The 26924-nt window shown below is 35.5% G+C and overlaps 1 protein-coding gene and 1 long non-coding RNA gene across 13 annotated transcripts in view; one reads left to right on the top strand and one right to left on the bottom strand.

Annotated features, from left to right (window-relative positions):
* The window catches only part of LOC123566827 (uncharacterized), a 33950-nt gene extending 20996 nt beyond the window's left edge, over positions 1-12954 (top strand). For 2 of the 3 annotated variants that reach the window (XR_010578007.2, XR_010578006.2), the window contains exons 2-3: positions 8725-8843; positions 10137-12954. This is a non-coding gene — a long non-coding RNA (uncharacterized lncRNA). Of the gene's footprint in view, positions 1-7131; positions 7239-8724; positions 8844-10136 lie in introns of all 3 variants that reach the window. The other variant, XR_010578005.2, reaches the window with a different exon arrangement.
* RHOBTB1 (Rho related BTB domain containing 1) overlaps positions 1-26924 on the bottom strand; it is a 144586-nt gene that overhangs the window by 103489 nt on the left and 14173 nt on the right. For all 10 annotated transcript variants that reach the window (XM_015456308.3, XM_074000783.1, XM_065521063.1 and 7 more), the window contains exon 2: positions 26142-26242. The gene's annotated coding sequence lies outside the window, so the exon portion shown is untranslated. The remainder of the gene's footprint in view (positions 1-26141; positions 26243-26924) is intronic.

The following is a 26924-nucleotide window of genomic DNA, read 5'->3' as shown; positions in this document are numbered from 1 at the left end:
CATTTTGTCTCTGCCACTTTCCAGTTATGTGTACGTTGGAAAGACACTTTATCTCTCTGGGCCTGTTTCTGCAACTAAAAAATAACTAGATGGGACTTGGAATGAATCAGAACTGGCAGTCAATCCTGGTTCTCTTCTTTACTAAGTGATCTGTGCCTCAGTTTCTTCCTTTGTATAATGGGAAGGAAACCTCAAAGTGTTTCTTTGAAGATTAAAGGCAATTATGTAAATGGAGCACTTAACATATTCACTGCACATATTAAACACACAATAAAGGCAGATGTATTAATGTTAAGATTGAGCTATTAAGCTCTAAAATGCCATAATAATAAACAGTAGGCTGGAAATACTAATTTGTTCTGACATGGAGATTGGTAGGTGTTGTAGAAAGCTTTGAAATTCTGTGTATCCTGCCTATCATCACAGGTGGTACTGTAAGAAGCTTTATAATTTTAGCAGAGAGGAAAACAGAAGGGTAGACATTCTTGTATGATTTAATCTTGGTAATGTACCAATGATTTCATTACCATGTGCAAAAAACTATGATGACATTTCTTATACTCTGGTAAGTACTAAGTGAAAAATCTAATTAAATGATCCTTCCATAGAATTTCCATAGAATGTAATTAATGTGACAACCAGAACCCCCTATTGATTATGCTGGTGAATTTAATCAAATAGTATGTTTACGTAAGTAATACAACTGTCTGACGTCTAGTCAGACATGTGGTTCTTGCCAGTTGTAAATAAACTACTCACACGAACAAAATATGCCCTTAGAGAACTAGAAATTTAATAATCTGTATTTGTAACATAACATATTGTACCAAATAAATGACTGTTTTATCTGAAAGTCATATTCATAGTATCTGTATGAGAGTTTGAACTATTTGGTTGCATGGAATATTAATACTGGAAATATTCATGAGTGGGGTTTAAGTTATATTCCTCTTGGATCATGTCCCCACCATACATACATCTGATGCTTTCTTTTTATGGACGATCATAATCCAAGTCGTAAAGAACTTGAAATAATTACAATTAGATTTCATTTTCTGTGGCCTCTTGGGCTACCCTGGCAGCTACCCCTACTGGCCTGCACCATGGATGTCAGTGGGTGCTGCCTCTTGGCAGCTACCCCATTGCTTACCACTGCTAATATCCATGAGCTTGTTATTACTACTTCAGGAAGATGTTTTGTCACCATCATGTCCACAGGGCTGACAGCAGGATTGTGGTCATTGTCAAACTCTTCCCTTCTAAAGCTCTTCTTTATCTTTTAATTGACTTGGGGTTCATGGGGGTGGAGGGTGCTAAGTATGGGGATTCACCAACTCTATCTGTCCTGTACTCAGAGAGTCAACTGTGCTTTACCCAGCCCCTTTTCCTTCTAGCCCTTCAGCCAACCAAAGGAAAGGGGTGTGGGGCTGTCATTCTCAAAGGACCCTGGGGCTTCCCAGGTGACTTCAGCTGGTCTGTTGATGCTCAAGAGGCACTGTGGCATGCCATGCACATTACACTCAAAACAGAGCTCACATCAATGTCCTTGTGAACACATAGGAAACCTTATAGTCAGTAAGAACATACTATGAGACACAGTGTGCCTAGAGTTGGACATACTTGGATTAGAACCCTGGCTTCACTGCTTACTAGCGGTACAATTCTGGATGTATTATGTGACCTTGCAGAAGCTCTGCTTTCTCCTCTCTAAAAGGGGGCAAATAATACCGGTGCATTAAGTATAATGCCTCTCACACAATAATAGCACCATTGTGAATATTTTACATCAACATATAAGTAGGCTGCCTTGTACAATAAAATGAATACAATGATGTAGTAAATACAGCCTCATAAGAATGTCACATGGATCTAGATTCAGGTGAAAGCTTGTCTGAGAACCAGCTTAGCAATTTTCAAACTATGTGACCTTGAGAAACTCCCCCAACCTCTCAGATTCTTAGAGACATCTGAAATGGACTTAACCATACCCACCTAGGATCATTGTGAAGTTCAAATGTATTGCTGTATATATGAAAGTGCTTTTACAAGCTATACATTCTAAGGAAGATAAGTTATTTTTCTATGAATATGTTATTGCAATGTTACTAATGCAGTGGTCATTTATAATTTTTTTTTTTTTTTTTTTTTAAGACACAGTTTCCCTCTGTCACCCAGGCTGGAGTGCAATGGGGTGATTTTGGCTCACTGCAACCTCTGCCTCCTGAGTTCAAATGATTCTCCTGCTCCAGCCTCCTGAGTAGCTGGGATTATAGGCATGCACCACCACGCCTGGATAATTTTTGTATTTTTAGTAGATATGGGGTTTCACCATCTTGGCCAGGCTGGTCTCAAACTCCTGACCTTAATTGATCCGCCTCCCTCGGCCTTCTAAAGTGTTGGGATTACAGGTGTGAGCCATCGCGCCTGGCATATATATATATATATAAAATATATAATATATATATATAAAATATATAATATATATATAATATATAATATATATATAATATAAAATATATATAATATATAATATATATATAAAATATATAATATATATAAAATATATAATATATATATAAAAATATATATAATATATATATAAAATATATAATATATATATACACATTTTTCTTGTACCTGAGATCCAATGATAGGACCATTGTAAGTAGAGATTTTCATAATGAGCCACAAATTAGAAAATATCTACTCATTATAAAGTTTATATGCAGTTAGCAGTCTGTAATTCTTTGTTGGAACTAAAATTAAAATAATCTGGTTGTCTGTGACCACCAATATAACTCTTCACAACAGAAAAAGAGATACTTACCTACAATAGATAATATATCAAAATATGCCCAATGACTAAGTTTTCCTTTTAAATACAAATGCACAGACATGATAGGGGAGGAAGAATGATCATTTAACAGTATCCATTTACAGGTTTGTCTCAAATTGCAAAAAGTCAAGAGTACTTATAAAGTTCAAATTGGATCTTATGTATAAAGTATGCTCTTTATACAAAACAATATTTTTTGCTTTTTAGGGAAATTTCCATACCTCAGGAAGAAGCAAATTATATAGTATTTTTTTCTGTATAAGATAATTTTCTAGGTCTTTATCATAATTTTGTTTTCCTCTAAAGAAGTTTTCCATTTAAGAAGTATTTAAACTTCTGTCCTTTGGTAAAGTCTTAAAACAATTTACCATGGCCTTGGAAAAAACGGCTAGCCCAGTCAATTTTGGGGAAGTAGAAATAGTTTTTTAAAGTGTTATGATTTCTGGTCCCATTGTAACAATTTTGTCTTCTTTCTGAGTCAGTCCTGGTTTCCCAAGCATAACCTGTACACTGACAATACTGTGATTCTACTACTTTAACTCTTCAAAGCAATGCCACTTAAAATATCTACCAGTTTCAATGTATGTCATTCCTAATCTAGAGTTAGAATATCATAATCCCCAGCCATGTTGTTAGGACTGAAAATCTATTTCCTAACATCTAAATAGTCTTGATTGTAATACAGACCATGGCTACAGATGAGATGGCAGAATTCTCCCAAGAAGTACTGCAAATATGTATAATTTGCAACCAAAGCAATCTGCATAAATAAGTGACCAATAAACAATCCACACCATTTGGTTTGACCAACAGTTATGGCAGGAATGTTCTGAAAGCCACACATTGCTGTATGGGTAGGCAGTTTTCATTGCCCTCCGCTCCATACGGAAACCCGAATGGCTCAGCAAATATTGACTGAATTATAATTTTGATGTCATCAATCTTTTTCTTTGCATACTTGAGGTTTGTATCTTGCTCCTAATTTCAGATGATGAAAGTGAATTTAATCAGCAAATATTCTGATTACAATAAAAGAGATCCTGAAAGATAAATTCTCAGGTATTATAAGAGGCTTTTAGGGCAAACCCTGCAAAAAGGCTCCTTTGAAAGTTGCACCCTTTACATAAAACTGTCTCTCAGAAGAATAAAATATTTAGACAGCAGCATTACAACAGAAAGCCTCTGCTTTAGAAAAAAACACATATTCAGGCTCTCCTTTGTCTATCTAGGAAGCTTTCTGTGGTTAGTCATCACCTGTGAAACATGAGGTCATGTGTTCCATTGGAACAGGAAAAATATTTCAGATCTGTGGTCCTCCAAAAGATATCCAAAGCATTTGTAAAGGAAGCAATGGTTTTTGTGTTATGTTGCTACTAAAATTCACAAGTAGGATACCTTCCTGTGTCATCCTTCCTTATACCTGTATCAAGTAATTTAGTATCACTTTCCAAATTATAAGTTCCCTGAAATATTTTCTTTGTTCCACACATTACCAACGATAGCATCTAATAATGGTCTTAGACTATTAGGCAATTCCTCAGTGAATAAATGATTAGATGAGTAGTCATTCAGTAATACTTAAGGATTGTTTCAAAATGAATTTCAAACCAAAGGGAAAAAAACCTTGATTTGTTTGCCTTGACACATCTTGTCACCTTTCCCCACTGTCTCACAACATTCTCTATCCCCAAATTCATGAAAAATGCACAAAAAAGACCTACTAAGCTTGGTGCATGTGTTAAGGCAGGCAATACACGCAAACATAAAATATAATCTTCACACAAGGAGATTTTTCTTTTCCATCTTTGTAAAAATATAATGCATGCAACGTTCTTTTCTAATATGTAGTGGTTTTGCTAGTTAGGTACTTAGGAATAAACACGTTACTGCCAATTTGCTCACAGAAGACAGATTTGTGAGGTGAAATAGCAAAGAGGCTGGAGAGAAGGTTGGCGCCAGAGAGGATACAACTGATTATAAACCCTCTCCTGGGTTTTGGGCCACCACTGCCCTCTAGGGGACACATGGAAAATAAGCAAACTTTCTCAAGCTGAGAATTTGAGACCTTGGGAAATCATCTCGTCCATTCAACTTGTATTAAGGAAGACAATTTTAAAAGTAACTAAAATTACTTCAAGGATAGCTATATAACCCTTAAAAAACTTTACACTGCATGCTTTTCGAGGGCCACCTGCTTTGGAGTCACTATTGCCAGATAAAAATTTCTTTATTATGTCTATCCTAATTTTCCTGCACCATTTTAAACATGTCATTTCTTGTTCTATTAGAAAACAGCTGCTTACTATGACTAATGTGTTAGTCATTGTTTAGACTTTCAGCTTTTCATTTTCAACGCCCCAGAAACCAGAAACTCCAGCTCTTTTAGTCATTCTTAATGAAGTTAGTTTGTACAGAGAAAAATATGCCAACATTTCCAAATTGTTACTTATTTCTGGGAAGAGAAGCTTCAGTAATTTCAAGTGGAGAGCAAAGATCAACTTGTGGTTTTTACAGGGTGGATTAAACTTCAACCTTCTTTATAAAAATTAGGGATAATATCTAACGTTATCCTACTTTATAGGCAGAAATTAATCTGCTCTTTCATTCCTAAAGTCTTAAGGAAGAATTTAAATTAGTAATACTAAAATGAAGTCTCTGGAAATAAATCCTCTGCCTTTGGGAGAGAATTTCACAACTTTAGGGTGATACTGTGGAAGAGTGAGTTTCTTATAAGGCATCTATTTGTTCAACCATTTAACATTCGTTGAGTATGCCATTACTTATCAGATACTACGTTAGGGGTTGTACATATACAAAGAAACTTACCATTCAGTGGAGAAGATACATATTATAGCAGCATATTTTGTCATGTATTAAATTTAATTGTATTCAGTATTATTGAAATGCTTAGGTTTTATGTATATCATATACTGAACTCCAAGTACCTTGAGAGTACAGAATTTATTTTGCTCATCTCTGTATCACTAGAATCTTGGATGACTTAGTTTTTTAAAGTCTCATAATAGTCCTTTAAGTGGACTATTATTAAGTCCTCAGTTTATAGATGGAAAAAAATGCTTCAGCAATTTATAAGCTAGAGCGTAGTAGATTTAAACTCGAGTGTGTTTGTATTGTTGGCATCATGATTCTTCCTTACTTGTGTGCCTAGCATGGTGCCTGGCATGTAGGAGGTGTTCAATAAATATTTGTAAGATAATTAATTGGTATGCCTTTCATAAGTAATGTGCTCTTTGATTCTAAGATGGTATTTCAAGTGCCTCCATGTTTGACACAAAATAGGTCTTCAGTAATTAATAAATGAATGAATGAATTCAGGTTTCTTGGCAATTCTTCAGGATTTTTCCATTACCTTCATTCTCATGGTATATCCATAGTTGGGGAATAAAGTCATAAGACTAAATGAGATAAGTGTTTTTATGATGGTAACCTCTAACCATCCATCCTGGAATTCATTTTCTGGTAACCTCAGGACATCTGATAGGCCATTGTCTTGCCTTGTTGGCAATTTCATTGTTCAAAATTTTGAGGAAATAAAGGGAGGAACTGACATTTCAAAAAAAAAATCAAATTCTAACTCATTGGGGGAAGTGGTTGGCCATGTGGAAGTAACAGGAATCTTACAGACAATAAATACACAGTTTTTAAAACTGTGATGGGGATAGGTCTGAAAAAAAATAGGCAAATATGGCAAATTTATGAGAACAGATTTTTTTTGAAGTTCAAAGAACAGACTAGAAGAATTCTATAGCATAAGAATTTGAAAGGAATAATGTCTTGAAAAGATTGAGATGTTTGCAAAAATTCTAAACATACTAAAAAAACTTTTAATATTAGTTTTCTCTGATGTTAGGATTATGAGTAATTTCTTTTCAAGTTTATCTGTCTATATTTTTAGTTGTCTACAAAGTGACTTTTCAGGTGATCAAAGCAATTCTGATTATATTCTAAAAAATAAAACAAAAGTTACTTTAAAATAGCAAGTTCTACCATGTAGTTGCACATAATTCTGAAGTGAAAGACAGTTGGAGGCCAGGCATGGTAGCTCACCCCTGTAATCCCAGCGTTTGGGAGGTTGAGGTAGGAGGATCGCTTGAGACCAAGAGTTTGAGATAAGCTTGGGCAACAGAGCCAGACCTTATCTCTAATTTAAAAAAAAAAAGTTGGAAACTATAATGAAGAAACCACTGCAGTGGTTATTATGTGATCTTCTTTCTAGTTTCTATGTATCTCTGCTTTACATAATCTTTAAACCATCTATTTTGCTTCGTTCATAGGGCACATGTTTACTGAGAAACTTCTTACAGCAGCACTGCGCCAGGCACTGGGGACACAAGTGTCAGCAAGACAAAGTTCTTGGGGAGAAATATTATAAATAAATAACGTGTGTCTTTAATTACAGTTAACAATGGTGCTTTTTGGGAAAATAAAGCAGGGTGGGGGTGAGGGAACGATGCAGTATGGTTGTTTCGGACACCGTGGTCAGGGTTTGAGGAGGCACTGACTCTAGGTCGGAGGCCTGAATGGTACGCATTGGCCTTGTGAAAATCCAGGTAAAGAGTAGTAGTCCAGGCAAGGGAATAGCAAGTAAAAAGGAAAATTCTCAAATGAGCTAAGACTAATTAGAAATATATATATATCGGAATACATTTAAGTTTTTCTTTGTGGCCTGGTTTTTTTTGTTTTTTTGGTTTTTTTTGACAGAGTCTCACTCTGTTGCCCAGGCTGGAGTGCAAAGATCCTGTCTTGGCTCACCGCAATCTCCACCTCCTGGGTTCAAGCGATTCTTGCACCCCAGCCCCCAAAGTAGCTGCGATTACAGGTATAAGCCACTGTGTCCAGTCTTTGTTTGCTTTTTAGCTTCAAGGAACACACTGTTCCCTCAAAAGACAGACCTGCAGCTGAGAGAGGATGGCAATCCTGATGGATAAGAAAAATAACAGAACTATAAGATTTTTTTTCTTTTTGTTGTTTATGTCAAGGAGAGAACGATGTTTGGAAGGGAAACGATAGACTCCTATTGCAGAAAGGGAAGAGAAGATGAATAAAGAGAGTGTAAGGGGACACTTTGCATTCTAAATGACTTCAAGGGTGAGAGCTGTGTCCCTGTGTATCTATTTCTTTATTCCCTAGAAATGACTGCAACCCCAGGGCAAAGAGACAATGCTGGTGTTTCTATAGTTATTTTGATTAATCCAAATAAATTACTAGAATTTTATTGAAATGTGAGATTTGGTCATCATTACCCTTTTACTTGTGTTCAGAAGTTGTTCCACTCAAAATGTCCCTCTCCTGGCTTAAATTTACTTAAGGAGACTGAGGAAGGGAGAAGTTCCATTATGCTCTTGGAGAAGTGGTCTCGTCCTAGGAGAATTTAGCCCTTGAGGGAAAGAGGGGAGCTGAGGGAATGCGGTCCTAGAAAGACAGAGGGACTGAATTGGAAACCTCTCCCCAACCCCACTTCTCTGAACCCTGCTCTGCCTTCCTCTTATTTTCTTCAGTGCCCCATGCTTTTCTCTCCTACCTGTCCACCAACCAATTCAAATGTAGCTCCGTTTGCACCTCTACAGGAAAACTGGTGCTCAATGTGTCTCCAGAGAAACGTAAATTATCTTTCTGGAAACCCAGAGAATGTCATTTAAAACCACAGGAAGATGAATTGGAAGGGTGGTAAGTGGGTGTGGCATGTGGTCAGGTGTAGGAGTGTTCCTTTGTTCAATTCAAAATTCAAATGTAGTGTGTAAATGAATTTTGTTTCCAGACATATGTAATTCCTAGTTCAATGTTTTAAAACAGGAGTATGAGCACCAAAATAACAAGTTTTGAGTGTTTTGATTCTTAAAAATAGCAGGGTGTCTCTTATGTTGCAGACACAGAGCGGGATGCTAGGAAGTCCCTGTTATCAATGAAACCTACCGAGTCCTTGCTGACCATCTTTGAGGAGCTGCAGAAAGCACGAGAGGTGTACACAAGCAAAGGATTGTGGAAGGTGGATCTGATTTTCAAAGTGGGGAGGGAGATAGTTTCTTAAAACCTACATATCAGTGAGCCTCAAATAAAACATGGTGAGATGGACAGCTGGGCACTAGATGATTCACTGAGGAACAGATCTTGTACATGAACATCATTTCTTTTCCCTGAAAGAGTTACTAGGTTAACCAATGGTGGTTATTAGTGTATCTCAATTTCTACAGGATATTTGCCAAGGCATCACATGGCATACTTGGGGCTAAGATGAAAAAATATGAGCAGGACATCAGGGGTGTTGGCAGTTTGTTGAATGGTCACAGCTAGAGATGGCAATGGATGGCAGTCTAGAAGGACATTTTTAATGCTGATGCCCCTGTTCTTGTTATTGTCAATATTTTTAAAAAATCAGGTGTTTGAATAAATAGAAAGTATAAGTATGCTAGGTAAATTTACAGATGGTGCAAAGTTAAGATTTCACTTAGTGAATAAGTGAGACGACAAAATTAGAATACACTCTACATTCCAAATGAAAATAAAATTGAAGTTGAGATGGAACAAATTTAATGTGATAACATTAATGGAAATAAATGTGAGGTCTCCTATGGAGGCCCTAAACAAAAAACCCAAACCCAACTGTGCAGATACAGGGTGGGGCACATATGACTTGGCTTAGATATTTGAGAAGCACTTAGGAATGTCAGGTGTCACTCTGATATAGCAGCCACAAAAGCAACTTAGGTGTTAAGAGAAAGACAGTGCTTAGAATGAGCTGTTGCTAATTGTGTTTTATCCTGTTTTTGCAATACCCTGGGTTTGTGAAACATCAAAAAATCAGAGTATGTTCAGGGGAAAGTGAGTAGGGTGTTGAAGGAAGGAAAACAGAAGAAATAGTGAAGTGTTGGAAAGGAGCTTGTCAGGGCATCAAAGAGGAAGTCAACAGTTCATTAGCCCCAAAGGTTACATCTGGGATGAGTAAGGGAAATTCATAGAGAGACACATTGTGGCTCAATTAGGATTTTCTATCAATCAGAACAGCCTGAATTTGGAAGGTCAAGAGAGTCCTATTGTCTGTGTTTTAGCATCACTTCAGTTGTCAGAAGAGTTTAGGATCATCATCTATGACCTTTAAGGTCCCCTTCAATCTTGAGAGTCTTCAGTTCCAGAGTTGTTTACTAGGCATTTATTGCATCATAATATGACTTAGCTTTTTGGATCACTTTTAGGCTATGCTTTTAGTATTTAAAGAAATAGAATAATAATATCTTGGATGATAATGGAATATAAGGCTTATAATCCCTTCCCCCATTCTCAGGTGGACACCTAAGAGAAGACTACAGGACTTCAAACATCAACCCATTTCAGTTATGGTGTCAGCAAGGAGAGAAATGGCAAACTGGGCCAACTGTTTGATTGACACATAGAAGGCCAACTGAGTAAAATAATTACTTAAAGACTGGATTTCCAGTGTACTCTCCAATTGTATCTGGCCAGGGCATCATCCAATGCCATGGATGAAGCTTGCTTCCATTTAGCAAAATGTCATAGTGATCACCGATTGTTTGTCTGTAATAGTAAATAGCAACCTTTCTGTCAATGCTATAATAAAAAAAAACAGGTTATTGATGGTTACAAGTCTATTCAAATTTTGCTTATTATATTAAAAATGCTTCCTCATTTTGAGTACAGTGGGGCTTAGGTGATTTGAGTAGCAGTCACAGCTTATATTATATCAGCATAACTAAATCCTACTCTCTTCAGGTATATAAACTCATGATTCCATCCAGAAGTCATGTATTATTCAAGAGACAGGAATATTAATAATAACATGCATTTTCCTTTTTAGTTCCTTAGATCAAATATTTACTGATCCATATAATTCAGATCTGTATTGAATATTAATTCCGTATTTCATGGATCTTGGTGATTGTATCAAGTTCAATGCTTCACATTTACCTGAGGAACTAATAAATTTTTGATAAAAATAGTTCACTATGAAACTTCAGAATCATTTTGGACAGTAGCATAATTATTTTTGCATTTATAGTAAGCACAATAGAAACGTTACCAAACAACATAAGTCCAATACTTTTTAATAGTACCACGGTCAGAAAAGAGCTTACATAGCATTTTTTCTTCTGCTTGCTTTACATTTATATTTTTGTCACAATACAAATAGCGTTCCTACAGTGCAAGATTAATGCTATGGTTTTCTATGTTCATTCTATATCATCTAAACTGCAGTTGGACCAAATAACAAAAAATAATCAACTAAATGCTAAACAACCCCTTGTAAAAATATGCATGGAGAGTCAAAGTCAGTATCAGAAAAAATGTCCCAGAATATATGCATAACTCACCATTTTTATTTTGGTAAAACTTCAGAGAACTTTTGTGATGATTCAGTGAAAATCATACATATAAAGCTTTGCCACAGATTAGCTCAAGGTAGCTAGTTTTTATGGGACATGCTTACCATCATCATTATCATTATTGATGTAATTAATAATAATAACATTAGCACCTGAATTTAAGTAAATTATCCATCTGATACATGAGAGGTCTATTTTTTTCACTTTATATTTGTAGAAATTATTCCTAAAATTTTCTACTGGTTCCAAAATAGCTGAAAAAGAGCGTGTATAGCCAAGACAATCCTAAACAAAAAGAACAAAGCTGGAGGCATCACGCTACCTGACTTCAAACTCTACTACAAGGCTACAGTAACTAAAACAGCATGGTACTGGCACCAAAACAGATATATAGACCAATGGAACAGAACAGAGGCCTCAGAAATAATGCCACACATCTACAACAATCTGATCTTTGACAAACCTGATAAAAACAAGCAATGGGGAAAGGATTCCCTATTTAATAAATGCTGTTGGGAAAACTGGCTAGCCATATGCGGAAAACTGAAACTGAACCCATTCCTTACACCTTATACAACAATTGACTCAAGATGGATTAGAGACTTAAACATAAGACCTAAAACCATACAAACCCTAGAAGAAAACCTAGGCAATACCATTCAGGACATAGGCATGGGCAAAGACTTCATGACTAAAACATCAAAAGCAATGGCAACAAAAGCCAAAATTGACAAATGGGTTCTAATTAAACTAAAGAGCTTCTGCAGAGCAAAATAAACTATCATCAGGGTGAACAGGCAACCTACAGGATGGGAAAAAAATTTTGCAATCTATCCATCTAACAAACTGCTAATATCCAGAATCTACAAAGAACTTAAACAAATTTACAAGAATAAAGCAACCCCATCAAAAAGTGGGCAAAGGATATGAACAGACACTTCTCAAAAGAAGACATTTATGCAGCCAACAGACACATGAGAAAATGCTCATCATCATTGGTCATTAGAGAAATGCAAATCAAAACCATAATGAAATACCATCTCACACCAGTTAGAATGGCGATCATTAAAAAGTGAGGAAACAACAGATGCTGGAGAGGATGTGGAGAAATAGGAATGCTTTTACACTGTTGGTGGGAGTGTAAATTAGTTTAACCATTGTGGAAGACAGTGTGGTGATTCCTCAAGGATCTAAAAGAAATACCATTTGGCCCAGCAATCCTATTACTGAGTTTATACCCAAAGGATTATAAATCATTCTACTATAAAGACACATGTACATGTATGTTTATTGTGGCACTATTCACAATAGCAAAGACTTGGAACCAATCCATCAATGATAGACTGGATAAAGAAAATGTGGCACATATACACCGTGGAATACTATGCAGCCATAAAAAGGATGAGCTCATGTCCTTTGCAGGGACATGGATGAAGCTGGAAACCATCATTCTCAGCAAACGCACACAGGAACAGAAAACCAAACACCTCATGTTCTCACTCATAAGTAGGAGTTGAACAATGAGAACACCTGGACACAGGGAGGGGAACATCACACACTGGGGCCTGTCAGGGCATGGGGGGCTAGGAGATGGATAGCATTAGGAGAAATACCTAATGTAGATGACAGGTTGATGGGTGCAGCAAACCACCATGGCATGTGTATACCTATGTAACAAACCTGTACGTTCTGCACATGTATCCCAGAACTTAAAGTATAATTAAAAAAATAAAAAAGAAAGAAAGAAAACTAATAACCTAATTGCTGTGCTTCTAAGTATGATCATCGGCTTAGTACACAATACCAGTAGTGGTGGATTAAATGGCAAACTCAAGCTTAATCTAACTACTTCTTAATCTTCCCCAGACAGCCTTGTCAAATGCAATTTGCTCTATGGCAACCCTGCTCGGAAGGTAGCCTCACTTGGAGGCAAAATATCCACTGATGTTAACAAAATTCTCCATTTAAATAGAAACAAGTGCAGTGTTGAAAGTGAAAATGATTTTAGTTTGAAAAAATGGGGTTCATGAATCCTTCAACCATGACTATAGAAGTAAATATTTCTAATGCCGGGCAACAAAAGCAAAAGTCAAGGACTGATTGCGTATCATTATATAGTATGTCTGTTAATTTTTTGTTTATGATTTTCTCTGGATTTAAGGATTCAATATGGGCTGCTTCAAATATAAAGGTAAGCATTATTAAGAAAATTACTTCCGAGAAAACAAGCAGAGTCTTTACTCGATTAAAAGGTTCTCATCTGTTAAACACTCACATATCTCAGGGCAGATAAGATTTTAGTGGTTGTAGAAAATGAGAGGTTACAAGCTAAGATTATTACAGAATCACAGAGCTAGGAGATCATCGGGGGCCACTGAGTTTACCTTTCTGTCTACATTCAAAACAGCACCCAAGAGAGAAAAATGTACATCCTCTTCTTTAAAATTTTTAGCATAAACTGTATTTGAGCCTTCTTAACAGCCTTCTTTTTTGTTGTTGTTTTTAACTAGCACTTCATTTCTGAAGGAATTCTGAAAAAAGTAACTTAGGGATTACATCATAGAAATATCAGAACTAAATGAGGAGGGCAACACTTGTTGAGTTTCATATTCAAAAGAAACAACACCAACAACTGAGATAATGCCATCAGTAACACAGAAGGCCCATGAAGCTATACTAGACTAGGAGAAACCTGGTGGCCTGGGATAATGGGAAAAGAACATAGATTCAAACTGAGCTTTAAAGGATGAAAAATCAAGAATAAGCAAAATAATTAAGTATTACATTACTTGCAGAAGAGAACATATGGGCCATTTGGGGACTGACTTGAGTTATATGTTAGGAAGAATTTCTTCAAAGTGAGGAAGGACACTAAACACTGAAATGAGCTCCTGGTGTAGGTGATACAATTTTATCTTTGATGATGATCTTTTCTCAAAGTAAAGGTGCTAATGTTTGAACTAGTTTAGGCAAAATAGTTTACCTGAAGATGGAAGTATGACCTTATTAAATTAAATCAAAATGACTGAATAAACGCCATTTGGTGTCTGTTGTTCTTTAGGATAAAAAATAATCATCAGAATTTTCTATCTCCATAACACGAAATATAATACTCCTAATACCTAATGTGTGTGGTGCAAACCTAAAATATTTCACCTGTGCATCACTAAGTCTATAATCAGTTAAGAGTGTCATCACCCCTCTTTCCAAAGGTTTCAAATACATATATTTAAAACCATTTTCAAATTAGTTATAGGTAAATAATATAAATGTATACTTGGAAACAAAACAATATTTCAATTGACAAAACATAATAATGGAAACTGGGTTCATGACTAATGACATACTCTGACTAAATCAAGAGATATAAATAGACATGAAAGACAACTATCAAACTGCTTGATAAAATAACTATAGTTTCTCTTTGTTTTTCAAATTCCAAGATAAGGAGAATACAATGAATACCTAAGTTTACCATGAACAAAATGCCTTTGTGTTGCCATTCATTTTACAATCAGACTCCAAAAAATATACATAGCTCAATGATTAGACAAGGTTTTCCCACACATCCATCGAGATTGGGGGCCGGTAGAGAACACCCATTTCTCCGGCATGGGATTTGAGTTTAGACTTGTTTAGAAGAAGTAACCAACAGGATCAGTGTTTATTCTCTAGCAGCCAAAGAACTCTCATCTGTTTCTCCTAGTCAGGGCATGTTGCTAGTAGTTGATTCTAGGCAGAGACACAAGTTTCATTGAAAGGACATCTGTCAGAACTGAGTTTTAATGTCACCTCTAACTACCTACTGGTTGCATGAACCTGCAGAAGAAACTTTATTTCTCTGAGGATAGTGGTAAACTGACCGTAATTTCTTATAAACATTAGTTCTCTTTTCTGTGGATTAGAGAAGGCATCATGATGGCATGTATGGGGATGACTATATTTTTTATAAGCAAATGTGGGTAAGAAATGACTCTCTCGTCTCTTGTTCTAGAAATGGAACTTCTACCTCTGTATGTGTGGCTGATACCTGTATGATCTTAAAATGACCTCATTGGTAACATTCACATTAATTAAAATGCTTCCAAATAGCAGCATGCCAATATACTAATTTATAATAAAAATATATCCATCAAGCTAATGAGCTATATTGACTGATTGCTGTATTTTTCCCTAAAGGTATAGATATAGATATAAATCCAAGTATATGGGAAGGAGAATCATAATCAATGAACTGGTTCCAAGTTAGTCTGGGTTCAGAACCAGGGGAATTCACTGGAAGGTGTAAATGGCTGGTGTATTTAGGCCATGACAACCTAATGCATTTTTCTGTCACCAGGGACACATTTGCTACATGGTCCAGAGACTTGTGTTCCTGTCCCAGAATCTCCACATCCTATCAATTGCTGGAAAGATACTGCCTGCATTTGCCCTTTTGAATCTCCTTTTTCTGTACTTGCGCTGTCAAATAAAAACAATTTCTGATGGATAAGCATGTTTACTCATAAGAGTTTTTAAGTGATGTGTAGGCTAAATGCTGAAATTTTAAGCTAAAATGCTACTTACTCGCTTGCATGGAAATACTAGGTAATAATTGACTAAGTGCTGTGCTGACTTTATATGGAAGCAAGATGGAGTTTCAGTAACATTCTCCACGTGCTGTTCTGAAAAATCATGAATACCTGATTATATATAAATTCTCTTTGAAAGGGAATACAGTGTTTTTACTTAGCATGAACAAAATGATTTTTCAGTTTTTCCATAGCGTCTCTCTTCAAAATGTTACATTTTGGCAAAAGCTAACAGAATAATATATACAAAGATGACAATCAATGAAAACAGAAACGCTATAATAATGGGTTCTGAGATTACAAAACTGAGAACCTGGGAATCAAGCCCAGTTCAACATTTACAATAATGGGATGTCACTTGCACCTCATGGTCTATAAGGGGATGGTGGAAAAATGAGGAAGTGGAAGGGAGGAGTCTTATCTGGTTCTCTGCCCAGTCAGTTCATTGTTACACTAGAAAGTGATATAAATTCACAGTTCTCCTGTAAGGCTAGGTAAGGACATGAAATTCTCAGGGGAAAATGATATATCCAATTTAGAAGCTGCAATATGGGTCAAATAAATGTAAATGGGAATAATAAATGCCATCGAAAAAGTCCTAGACTAGGAAAAGCCCAGGGGTACTAGATATTGCAACAGTGGCACATAAGGAAAGCAGTAACAGCATTTCATTAGGATATTTTATTAGCTGGAAGGATTTTTTAAAGGAGAAAATTTATGTACTTCATATAGTTAATTTGTACTCAAATATTTAAAATGCTTCTTTTGACTATGTGTGTGTGTGTGTGTGTATATATATATTCATTTCTATTTTTATCACAGAGAGTAAGATCGCCGAAATCTCCCTATTTATATACATATAGTAAAAGCCTTCATTATATAAAAATAATCTACAAAGCCCACTCACAGGTCAAGTGTATTTAACTCTGAGTTAGGAAACTGTATACTGAAGTACAGCCCACTCTTGTTCCTTTTACAGCCAGTCTCTATGCAAGAAGTCTGAAACGAATATTTCAGTGACATTCCTCTGTAGTAATGCCCCTTGTTTGTTTTAAAGATTCAGTTTTAAAAACTTATGTGCCCCAATTAAGTGGATATTGTCCAATAGACTTGATAGGAAATCACACATTTAAAAATATTACCTCATAATACGTTGTCTTATTGGTAGATCTAATGTAAAGGGTTTTATATTTCACTATGTACAACATTTTTAATAATAAAAATATTTCCTTCAAATTCAGATCAGAGCACTTTCTGGATTGGTAAGTACTTTTTGGTTTCAAAAATACATTTTAAATTTGAAAGAGAATTTCTGGATTCAGAAAGAGTTTAATATTTAACACACAAAAATGTGTTTTAAATCATCTGCCTTTGACAGCTCAGCTAACAAGCCAATCTTTAGACTTTACCAGAAACTTTTGCATGTGGAATTAGGGCAGGGACTCCTTGCAATAAATTTTTTAAAATCTTAGCTTCATTGGCTAAATTTAAGAGTCTTGAGATCTGGAAATGAAGGAGGAATTATATATTATAAATTATCATGGAAAGAAGGTACATTTCTAATTAAATGAATTTTGACTTAGAATAAAATAACTGAAACTTTTGGTGCTTTTCCTGTCTAAATTGTAGGACTAGAGTAGTAGGATGATATTAGAATTGTATTAGCTGAGTCAGTGCTTAGGGAGCATTTTGAGATCCTTGGCCTTTAAGTACCACACACTTTGAAAGAAGCAATTTTACTTATAGCTCAATATAATATAATACAATATGGAGAAATAATGTCAACGACAGCTTCAAGGGGTGTTGCCCTATTTATGAAACCTTAACATGTCACTTATGTGTGGCTGGTTATGCTCCTCCATACAAGCAGCTAAGACAACCATTTTACTGATGCAAAAATTAATAAAGAAAACAAAAGTAAGAAATGAAGGCAGAAAGTGAAAGAAGAAAGAGACCAAAAAAGATGCCTCACAATCACAAGCCATTCCACAGGCAGAGGCAAATGATAAGATTTGTTTACTTTGTTCTCACCAAATGTAATTATAAACCACTTGGTTCTTTGTTTTACTGTTAATATTGTAAATTCTGTAAATCTCAATACATCTTTCCTGTCCCACTCCCCAGATGCCACATGGTCATTTTATAGAAGGACCATTTCTCACCCACATGAACCTAGGGGGTGAAAAAGGGATGACTGATTTAAATATCCTAACTCAGAATTTATGTGGATTTAAAAATCTCTGACTTAATGTTGCATTAACTACTGGTGGCTGCTTTACTGCCTTTAAAACATGCATATATAATTGGATACTGTAATGCTTTGCGGGTAAAATAAATACCAACTCACACTAAAATAAATACTCCGCATGATGAAGTTCATGTAGACATAAATTAATCATTTACCCGTTAGCCAATATGCACAGGAAAGAAATAGATCACTTATTAAAGGTTGCCTCATCTATAAAATGGGAAAATAAAATGCTGATATATTTTACAGTGCTGCTGTGAGGAAAAAATGTATAAAATTATTGCTAAGCCGTTTATAAACCATAAAATGCAGTATGAACATTAAATTAATAATATTTGTACTAATTCAGATTCAACACCCTCTGCATTAAATATATATTTTTGCCTATTGGAGCATACACAAAACTGAGCTGAGGCTTTTTATTTAATTTTTAATGGTGTCTTCAGAATTCTGCAAAGCATCACAGAAGTTATTGGCCATGTGAAAACAACATTTCAGTGGCTTATTCCCACCATTTCTGAGACAAAGTTCCTGGCTGTTCACATCTCCAACCCCATATTTAAAGTCTTCTCCCAAAGGGCCTTATGTCTCCACTTGCATAGACACAGCAGTTACAAAAGGAACATGGGTTTGAATTTCTCAATCAAGTGGAAGTTATTAACATGCTTTGGGCTTTGTTTTATTCTACATTATAGACGGAGATAGAGAATTAATGCTAAGTTGGGAGTGAGAGTGGGTATGTTGGGTGTCTGCATATTGTATCAAAATGATCTGCACTGTAAACCCGTGCTGGGACAGCAGCATGGCTATGAGTCAGCAGGGTCTCAAGGCTATCAAGCTGCTCAAAATGTTGCTGGCTCTAGAGATAAATCAAGCTTTTGTTTCTCAGCTCGCATCCAGAAATGTCATTCAAGGGCACAAGAGAGAGTTAAGCAACATAGAACATAGTTCCTTTCTTCTTCTACTTCTTCTTCTTTTTCTTTTTTTAATAGAGTATTGTTATTTTGAAGACTTACTTGTACAAAATCCGTAATACACTCAGCACATTTTTAACATTGTCAATGTCCCTTTGATTCTCAATGACAAAACATATCAGACGTTCCTCCACTCACTTCCTTTTATAGAGGCCATTAATATAGAAATATCTCCTCTTCTTCTATAAAATGATAAATGGCTGGCTGGAGATGTCTGAAACACTGCCAAATCTCCCCCAATGTATCATGTGTCACCAGCAATAATAAACAGTGACTAATCTTTGGTCATGAATTATATTTATGGCTTCCTTGTCATCAGTAGGTAGGTATTTTCTCGAACCAGGTTCAAGGCTCTAATATTTATGCTAGGAACATGTGTGCTAGGACAAGTGTGCCTAGGTTCAAAGGAAACTAATCCTCATTTGTTTTTTTCATTTCATTGCTTATGGAGCTTGTTATTTTCATCTGTATCTACCTCTTTTTGCCTCAGGATTTACCCAGGAGTATTCTGATCAGGATTCTAATTTATCCCAGTAAATTTACCATTTTGGTGATAACAGTGTCTTGCCCAATAGGAAAAATAATAAGGAAAGGAATATGGCTAAAATGCAAACTGACCTAGTTAAAGTTTATCAATGGTCAAAAAGAAAATACAATGAAACCATGCCCTCCATCTCATAAATCCAGCTGTGGGTAAGGTGATCAAAGTTTTCCTAAACAAACTCTAATAAAGGCAGAACACCAGAATACACAATCACTATATTGCAGAATGGCAAATTAAGGCTCTGAAGGAAAAGAAATGAGGTGAATATGGGTACAATTCAACTTCAATTCAATTTAACCAATACCAGGCACTGGAGTACATGGTTGGGATACAGCAGTGAAAGTCAACAACAATTATTGCCTGTTTGCAGTTTATGTTTTAGATGAGGGAGAAAGACTGTAACAATGAGTGAATTACATCATTTATCAGAAGTTGGCAAGTATCACAGAGAGAAATAAATCAGAAAAGGGAACTGGAAAGTGTGGGAAGAGATTACATTTCTAGAAGGGTAGTTAGTGAAGATCTTATTGAGAAAGTGAGATTTGAACAAAGACTTCAAGGAGGTGAGAGAGCAAGTTGTGGATGTGTGACTAAAGAAAAGTGTTCCAGACAGAGGAAATAGCAAGTGAAAAGGTCCTGAGGCAGAAACATACTATGTGTTCTGGCAGAGCGGCTGGAGTAGAGAAGAACGGGAGAGGGAGGAACCGGAAGGAAGTGAGGTCAGGCGGGTCATTGCTGGCTGACTCTGTGTGAAACAGGCAGCCAATGGAGGATTCTGAGTCAAGGAGCAAAATGATATGATTTATACTTTATTGAAAAAAAGACTGTAGGAGGCAAGGGTGGAAGCAAAGTGATCAGTTAAATTCATTAAAATTAATACTTCAACTCTCCTCTTTGCATTAGCTTAATGAATATGAGCAAGACATTAATGATAGGGGATAGTTTAAAATTAAATGCAAACATATGAGAGTTGTAATTACACAAAGCTAAAACTGGCTGGAAGAGAGAATTCAATACAAAAATCAATAAATGTCCACTGGACCAATTGGTAAGTTGAACACATTTTTGACTAAGTTGTGAATATATGATTTAAAAAATGATTAAACTTTGGGAACTTCAAGCATCGAATGCTAAGGAATAGATTTAAAATGTTGCTCCTTAACATTGACTGGGTTGTGGAATTAAACAAGTGTCTATCTTGACACTGAGATGCTCTTCTCAGGTACCTTTCAGTCCTTTGCTTATTGAGAGTTGGAAGTTGGGGAAACATGAGCAGTTAAGCAGAAAGCATACCACCAAGAAAGATGAAGGAACCCAGAGTTTGGATTCACGGTAAGTGTTTATTTTCAAACTTAGAACATATGAACGATGGGAACACACATAAAAAGTGGGGTCTTCTCTGGGGAATAAAGAAAAAGGAAAAATCTAAACACTGATGAAAGGCAAATTTAGAATTCAGCCTTCTACTCAACCTTCCTGGCAGTAGAAATGATTAGGTTATGAAACAGAGCTCTTTCCCATCTCTCCTGAGCTGTTTAAGTTTAGAACAGATTGGGACTGAAAAACTGTCAAATTTCACAGTAGGAATGCCCATTCAAAGAGCCACTTCCCCTCTCTGAAGTAGGTTACTACATTCACCTGGGGAAATTTCTACTGGTTTATAATTAGGTGGCTAATTAAAAAGTGGATTATCAACTATATTAAAATATGCTAGAAAGATGTGTACATTTTTCTTTCTTTAATTTTGGAAATCTGCCATTTCCTTAAAAATATCCTTACTGGGAAATTCCATGTTTGATATATAAGCTTTCTTTTTTCTTCAGAAATAAAATTTTTTGAAGTGAGTCTAAGATTTCTGTTTATTGAGGTAATGAATGTAATTTGATGTTTCTCTGTCAGTAAAAAGTACTTAACATCATAGCTATCATTCTTTACAATAAGAAGAGAAGGCTATAATTAGAACTCCAAGGCAATGCAAGGTCCCCAGAATTACTTTAGAGTGAAAATAATAAAGATGATGAAAATAATAACTGTTTTCATTTACTCACTTATATGCCAAATGCTTTGTGTCTCAATTATCTCAAGAGCCCTACGAGGTAAATTTATGCCCATTAAACAGATGAAGAAACTGAGCGCAGAGAAATTGGGTAAATTATCCAAGGTCACACTGCTTGAAGATTGTAAAGCTGAAATGCAAACTCACGTCTGACCTCAAAACTCTTGCATTAACCAAGATTTTTTTCCCCTCTTAAAATAGTTTAGCATCAAGTCAAAACTATTTTGATGTATTTAACTGGTTTTGAAATTGATAATATTCATGTATCACATAAGCAATGAATCAAGATCTTATATTAATCAGACCATATTTCTGAGCCACTTGTCCAAATATTAGCTTATTTTACAAAGTAAAACATGATCATCATGAGACTCCTGATGCATTACTAACAGCACAAGTTAAAAAGTTAGCAGTCACTAGGTACTATAAGTTAATTTTTTTTGTTTGTTTACATGGAGTTTCGCTCTTGTTGCCCAAGCTGGAGTGCAATGGTGCGATCTCGGCTCACTGCAACCTCCACCTCCTGGGTTCAAGCGATTCTCCTGCTTCAGCCTCCCAAGTAGCTGGGATTACAGGTGTGCATCACCATGCCTGGATAGTTTTTTGTATTTTTAGCGGAAATGGGGTTTCACCCTGTTAGCCAGGCTGGTCTCAAACTCCTGACCTCAGGTGATCCACTCTCCTCAGCCTCCCAAAGGGCTGGGATTACAGGTGTGAGCCACTGCGCCTGGCCTGTAAGTTACTTTTTATTTGTCTTTTTCTATTTCTACCAATTTCTGAGAAGATTAAATGACTAATTTCTGAGAAATGGCAGCCCATGAACTTTGCTATAATCATATCTATGTGCCTTCTAGACTAGTCAAGTATTAAGTGGGTAACTCTACTCCTAAAGGCACCTATATATTTGCCACTTCAAGTAGATAACTTAGCAGACAGGCATGACTAACTGTACTGGGATAGGCTTACTGAACTGTTGATAGTACTCAGTACTGATACCATTTGGGTGATGTGGAGTTCCTTCTCAAATGACAACAATAACAACATAATTATACTAATATTTTTGAGGGTGTACTGTGTATCAGGCATTGTGCTCATTGCATATATTACTTCACATTACTCCAGGGTTTCTCAACCTTGATACCATTGATATTTTTGGCCAGATGACTCTTTGTTGTTGGGGGCCATCTTGTGCAACTAGGATAATTAGCAAGCATCCCTGGCCTCCCTAGATACCAGTAGCACACTCAGTCCCTCCAATTGTTACAGCCAAATTTCTCTTGGCGGGCAAAACTTCCTCCTATTGGGAACCTCTGTTTTACTTCCTCTATGACTCTAGGAGGCTGCTACTGTTAGACTAATATTACTGATGAGGAAATTGTGGCTCCCAGAGACTTACATAAAATGCCTAAGGTCTCACAGATAGTAAGTTACAGAGCTAGAATGCATATAAATTGTCTCTCTTGAACACGGTTACATTGAGGTTGAAATTCACATGTGAATTTCATGTGCATTTCATTTGCCCTCTTTCCTCTTCTTCCTGTCCTTCTTATGGTGGGCATGGAACAGTGGGAGGGAAAGGCAGTGCACATGACATAAGGCACATAACTTTTATTGTTCCATGGTCTTTTAATCGACAGATTAATTCCATTTTAACTGGAATTCTGGAAACTAATGAAAAAAAATTACAAGTGCTAGATGGTCTATTCTCAGTGTTCTTGAATCTGTCTGATTTAATTCTAACCAATTAGCATGCCATTATGGAGGAATATTATGTTGGGAATCAATATTAAGCTAAATACTAATATTTTATTCAGTATTAAAAATTTATACAAATGGTAATACAAGTGCTTTATCCCTACTTTCTCTAAATGAGAAGAAATGCTTCCTTAGGGCGATTCCAGTGAAAATGATATCTTCTTAGGAGACTATTGGTATTATGCTTTACATAGATCATTGCTTAAATGAATCACTAACAATTAACTGAATGAAATTTGCTTATTATAAGACAATGAGTTTTTCAGGGTATCAAAAATTGTTTTTCTTCTTATAGTTACAGTGTAATCCCATGTTGAGAACAAAAGCACATTATTGTCCAATATTATTCTATGTAAAAGAATAAAATAAGTGTCATGCTTACCCTGATTTTAGTATATCATTTCTTTCTTTTTTCCTCTTGGATACTTTACTCTTTATTGATTAAGATATAATACTAGGCTGGAATTTTTGAATCTAAATGTATTCAGATTTTGCATTTTACGTCTTTGCAAAGAGGAATACACCTAGATGCACTCAAATACACCTAAACACTGAGCTAGGTGAGCATGTAATAACCCCCTAAAGATAGTTTAGTAAGGCATGATTTCAAAACTAGATTTCAAACCTGCTTTCCAAATTGTGCACCTGGGTACCTTCCCCAATGTCTGGCCTTGCCTTGCTACATAGCATGGACCCTGCAGAGCTTCCTGGCCCTGCCCTCCTTCTGGCCTGTTCCTCTATTTCTTCTACCTCCTAATTGCAGTAACTTTTTCCAGCTTCCAAGGTAGGGTAGCAATGAAAGATTTCCATAGTTTGGATCTAATGAAGACATTTACAATTTTTATCACTTACGTACTTTAATTCCCAACTTCTTGGTCAAATATTTGACAACTACCTGAAAACTAAACCATTTAAAATCTCTCTAACTTTCTGAATTATTGTACTCTGTTCCTCAGTATTAAAATTAGAAAAGTTTTGCTCCATATTTTTGCTCCAATTGGGTAGGCAAGATCTATCGGTTAATATGCACGTAGCTTGTAAAGGGTGCTTGTAACTCTAAAGCCGTATTAGAAGTTAAAAACTGACACGCAAAATCAAAGGAAAAAAATCATTGAATAAATTAAGTTAACTGAAACATTACAGATTGGAAGTCTGTTCAGCATAGTAATCACCATTACCAATAGGAAAATTTAAACGAAAAAAATAACATTGAATGGATTGACTTTTCTAAAATATTGATAGGATTTTATTAATAAGTGTTTTATGCATATGGCTATTCTGAACATTCCTTTAAAAATGAAAGACTACAGCCTTAATGAGAGATATTATTACATGAACATATTTGAATCTGGCTTATGAAACATAGGGCTTGAGAATTTGAAATGTGTGCATAAAATGCAAATAGAGATTTAATTAACTGAAAACCCATAAGACAGAACTTCTTCAAATAAGCAATTACTTTGGGGACTAATAGTGTAAATAGGATCCTGGTTCATTAGCACAAATACCCATATGAGAGAAGGATCAGCAAATTTTATTCTTTAAGTTATTTATGCACACATGGTAATATCTCATTAATTTGGGGCTTCAATAAATTTAAAATATTTTGGTAATTTGTTCATGAGCTGGGTGGACGTTTACTTTTGCTTTGTAAACACTTTATTTATAGGTGGATAATATATGGTGTTTTAAACATTTATTTTCAGTCTTATGTACACTTTTTAGACACAGAATAAACAATTTTCAAGGAACCTCAGGCACTTTACAAGTTCCTACATACATCCAATCTATATGCTAATAACAAAATGTTCATATGATTTATTATAACAGGTCTCCTTAAGGACTTCTACTTTATAAGGTTTTGTTGAAGTTAGTATATGTAGTTAAAGGTAATAAAAGCCACATTTGTTTAAGAGTTATCTATAATTCAGCTTTCCCACAAATTCATATATGCCCACCATCTTAATTCTTTGGAATAAATGAAATGTTACAATATTTGCAGCTACACACAGAGTTTTCCTTTTAAATATGCATTAGACCATATAAACATATGAAGAAAAATAAAATATAATGAAAAGTGAAAATAACAAATAATTTTATGGGTGGACAAAGGAAAGTAAACTGTCCATACTGTCCTTTTCAAATAATTCTACTTTTTTTAGGCACAATACTCTGGGGAAAAAAATTCAATAATGTGGACCTTTTTTCAAAAGCTGATTTTACTCACTTGGGATGACTCTAGTTCTAATAAGATTTTCTAATTAAAGACATTCAGTGCCCAGGCCAAAAAGGGCGGATGCTCCAAGCTAAGGCATCTGGGAAAAAGAGAAATGCCACGCACAGCAATCTGGTCATTTCTAAATCTTTCTTGTATATGGTCATGACTTTTCAGAGTCCACATGTCAATTTCCTGCACAAAATGCTACGCACTAAAGAATTTTAAGTGCGTATAAAGTGGGTAGAAGAGTTATGTTATTTTAGTAATCAAAACTCATATGTTCATGAGCTGGGTGGACGTTTACTTTTGCTTTGTAAACACTTTATTGTAAACCAGAGAAAACATATTCAACATATTCAACTCAAATTGTAAACCAGAGAAAATATATTCAACTAGAATTTATAAAACCCATAATTGAACTAAGAAATGTAATATTTCTATTTTTTGTGAAACATAATGAAGACAATCTAGATATTATTCATAAGTCATGCCATCTTTACGCAAGATGCTTTTCCATTTCTTTGTTAAATATTGTGAGAAAGGGGAAAGCCAATTCTGTTACCTAAATTAGTAGTTACTCACCAGATGAAGGGGGAAAATCAACTTCAACTCCATCTTCATAACTTAGTCAAGAATGCTTGATGAAGAGGCGTCTTTCATGTGCTTCTTGATTATTATAAAACCTAGGAAAGAGATACATACAAGCATGGAATGTTTCACTCTCAAGAAGAAAACCACTCAAACAATATTAGTTTCTTATGTCAGTGATTATTTCTCATGAGAATGAGAAGTGTGCCAACCAACTACATGCCATTGACAAATCTCCTAGCTGCTTACAAAAGTCAGGCTGAAATGACTACTGCCTTTGGAGACAGAATATCTGGGGTCAAATCTCACTCATAGTTTTCATCTGAGTGAACTTTAAGTTCTTAACTTCCTGGTGATGCTGCCCTCATCTTCCAGGTGGAAGTAATAATACCAGTTACTCAGTAGGACTGTTTTGACAGTCAAACGAGATAATGTTTGGAAAGGAATTTCTTTAACAGCAACACTTTTTATTTATGCTATGACTTTCTTTTTACCTTGAGGATTTGAGGTGCTTTCCAAGAAATTAATGAAATATAAATAAAAGATATATATATATATATATATAATATATATAGGCCATATATACTGGTCAACACAGTTGAAGTGATTGACATTATAATTTGGATTTGAATTCCTTGGTAATTTAGGTGAAAGGAAAACAAAGTCCTATTCGTAGGAGAAACCCTGTAAGTCCTATTCTTAGGAGAAAGCATATCACTTCCTCCAAAGAAACCAAATATTTTATCCTCCTAATAAAAAATTCATTGAGAAATTTTT

Source organism: Macaca fascicularis, chromosome 9 (genome assembly GCF_037993035.2).
Source record: "Macaca fascicularis isolate 582-1 chromosome 9, T2T-MFA8v1.1".
Taxonomy (NCBI): domain Eukaryota; kingdom Metazoa; phylum Chordata; class Mammalia; order Primates; family Cercopithecidae; genus Macaca; species Macaca fascicularis.
The sequence above is the reverse complement of the archived record's forward strand: the minus strand, read 5'-3'. Positions and strand labels throughout refer to the sequence as shown.